This window comes from Zingiber officinale, chromosome 8A (genome assembly GCF_018446385.1).
Source record: "Zingiber officinale cultivar Zhangliang chromosome 8A, Zo_v1.1, whole genome shotgun sequence".
Lineage (NCBI taxonomy): Eukaryota > Viridiplantae > Streptophyta > Magnoliopsida > Zingiberales > Zingiberaceae > Zingiber > Zingiber officinale.
The window spans coordinates 113,233,010-113,236,124 of record NC_056000.1 but is presented as its reverse complement, the minus strand read 5'-3'; the positions used below and the strand labels follow the sequence as shown (position 1 = coordinate 113,236,124).

General features: G+C 31.8%; 1 long non-coding RNA gene across 4 annotated transcripts; it reads right to left on the bottom strand.

Moving 5' to 3' along the window:
* Positions 1-297: 297 nt before the first annotated feature.
* LOC122009977 lies at positions 298-2,892 on the bottom strand. Of its 4 annotated transcripts, none has more exons than XR_006119750.1 (3): positions 2,703-2,892; positions 567-2,604; positions 298-509 (listed from the first exon to the last, which is right to left on the bottom strand). It is a non-coding gene; the product is annotated as an uncharacterized LOC122009977 (long non-coding RNA). The 4 variants fall into 4 exon arrangements; XR_006119749.1 differs by having other exon boundaries at positions 298-502; XR_006119751.1 differs by having other exon boundaries at positions 298-482.
* Positions 2,893-3,115: the final 223 nt, after the last annotated feature.

The window sequence follows — 3,115 nt, the reverse complement described above, 5'->3', positions numbered from 1 at the left end:
TATATGTCGTGTTATCATCATAACAGTGATAAAGCTAAATGTCACCAAAACTCATTTATTTTGATATTTATATTTTTTATAAGGACAATAAAAAATGTCAGTAAAGATAATTTATAAAATTATTTTAAATGTCACCTTAACTAATCTGTTATGACATTACCAAATGTCGTTATAATAATTTATAAATATATTTAAAATGATCATTAATATTTATATAGAATATATAACATGAATTCAATATTTCCACATCATCACAATCCATCCACCATTTAGAATAAAAAAAATTATAAAATATTATTTAAAGTGCGAATAGATAATCTAAATTCATCCAACAAATATTTGAGTCAAAGTTACAAATGCAAACTAACGACAAGTTCTTTACATCCAAAACTAACAACACACTACACTCAAAATATTAAGTTTTAGAACAGAGTTTTATAAAATAAAACTAACTAGGCAGACCATCTTCAACCGTCGTATAGCTTCACAAAAATCCAAGTACCTATCACCTACAAATACAATGAATAAATCTGTACAACATAGTTGAAGAGTATAAAATAGCTTACCAATCTTTCTGCTACAATATTACTTGAAGGACTTCCATTGGCATGAGTAAAGCAAGCTTGGAATAATTCAACTCGTGATGGAGGGTGTCCCTTTTCTTTTTCCTGCAAATATTCAAGTTCATCCCAATCTAAATGGCATGTTTTCCACCTTCAGTTACTTCAATAAAACTAATCAACAGAATTTAGTAAAGCTAATCAATAGAAGCATGTTTTTCAAAAAGCATCAAACTTGCACAAAAATATTATATTATCTTAACTAATCAACAGAAGCATGTTTTCCAAATAACATCAAACTTGAACAGAAATATTATATTATCTTAACGTAACCGGTGAGAGCAGCAGAAGCATTAAACTTGAAGTTAGATGGGAGCAGCAGCAGCAAAAAAAAAAAGCAAAAATTATATATGAGTTTCAGTAGTAGCAGTAAATGCACGGGGCAGACATTCCGTAGCTGAGATGCTTTGCTACCATTCAGAGACATTATATATGAGTTTCAAAGTCTAAAGTGCATGTAGACTCAAACTAGAAGTCAAACTAGACATTATATATTCCGTAACTGAATATTTTGCTTGAAGTTTCATTTGACATTTACTTCATTACTAGAAGTCTAATCAAATGTGTACTTTATGACTTCAAACTACCTTGCTACTAAGGTCGAGCACTCATAATATACAGACAAAAGCACAGATATAGTAAATTATTCTCTAAAGCATTTAAAGTTTGGGGATACTAAAACTCGTATTAAATCAAATGCTTCAGCAGATCCAGCATTGCCCACTTCCATGATTCTCCCAATAGTGTTCACAAAATGCTCTTTCTTCCTCTACTGTCTGTATTTAAGCAAAATCAACAAAGTATAAAGATGAGACAATGACTCTAAACTAATCTAGGAAATAATTTAATGATAAACACTAGCATTTCTAAAGTCACAAATACTATGTATTGAGTAAATGGTAAAACATAGTAATACATATATAACCCTGTCTATTTCACCAAAATGTGCGCTAATAGCACTGTTTAGATCCCCATCATGTTCCTGAATGCCATTTGAAATAGAAGTTAGTAGCAGAAAGTTCAATTACTAATTGAGGAAAGATCATTTCATCTAAGCAATTGGAATAAGGAAGACAAAAGTTCAAAACCTCAGTAAGCATCATGCCCTCGGGAACTCACAATCATACAAAAGATACAATACAGTAAGTAAATCAGTATGCATAAATACACTTGCATTACAATACTATAGACCACAATTTATCATACATATCAACAAAGCTATGTCAAAGACCAAGTTTAAACTAGCATTCTATTGTGTAAACACATTTTAGAAGTAAATGTAATAGAAGTTATCAACACCTTCGATTTGAATCAAAACATGATAATGACAGATGTTTGACTTTTTAATCTTACATGCTCATTATTTCTTGTGTTTTCTATAGAATAAATACAACTACAATCAGGTTCCTTAAATTGATTGAACCTTTACAACTGTATGAAATTGGCAAAATAAACAGGGTATAGCTATTACTAAGAACTAAGACTGAAATGCTCTTTAATGTAAATTTGAATGAGCACACAAACTAAGCTTCATGACTACTTTACCACATGGTACTACCCCAATAATAGATAGTATTACCAACAAGCATGAAAATCATTTCACAAAGAGGCTTGAAAATTACACAACAGACAGATACAATAGGTGTAAAGACGTGAATTAGCTGAATAAAGTTTGAATAATTTCAAAAAACTTGAAGTTGATCAGAGGGATGTTCTGGAAAATTGTAATCAAGATTCTTCAATTGTTGGTAATTTGGATACATAGCAAAAAAAATCTACAAAAATGTAACACTGAGCAAAACAAAAAAAAATGTAACACTAAGCAAAACAAAACAAAAAAAAATCTGCAAAAACCTAGAAACAAGATAGAATTAGCACATACACAAACCTAAGAAGATGAAGGGTGGATTCAGCGCGTTCCTGGAAAATGCAGCAGACGTTTGTGTGAGCGGCGGCTTGCAGCGTGAGAAAGAAATGCGGCTGCCTGCAAAAAATAGAAATCTTGTGCGTCGTGACCGAGAGGTGTGGCGTAGGTAAAAGATGAAATCTAAGGACAAAGTGGTGGTGTGCGAAAAGCAAAACCTGGCCGTGTGTGATTGTCGATTTGCGGCGTGCGAATGAAAGGAAAAGAGGAGATCGATTGAAGGAGACTTGCGGCGTGCGACGTCGGGAAAAGAGGAGATTTCGATCGAAGGAGAACGAGCTCGATTGCTGGCGAAAGGAAACCTAGCAGCGTGATAAAAATATCACGCGGCGTGAGAAAATGAAACGGCACAGGGAAAGGGAAAAGAAAGGGTCTAATATAATTGTGTTTATTAAGTTACGTAAATTATTAAACTAATTGTTTTTATATTGACATTTATCAAACTGTCATAATAAAGGGTTTAATATGTTATTATTATTATTATTTTTTGGTTTTTGATAAATGTCACTATAAAGTATTTATAATGATATTTTTTTATAAGTGTCATTAAGAAAATGTCATAGTAGACATT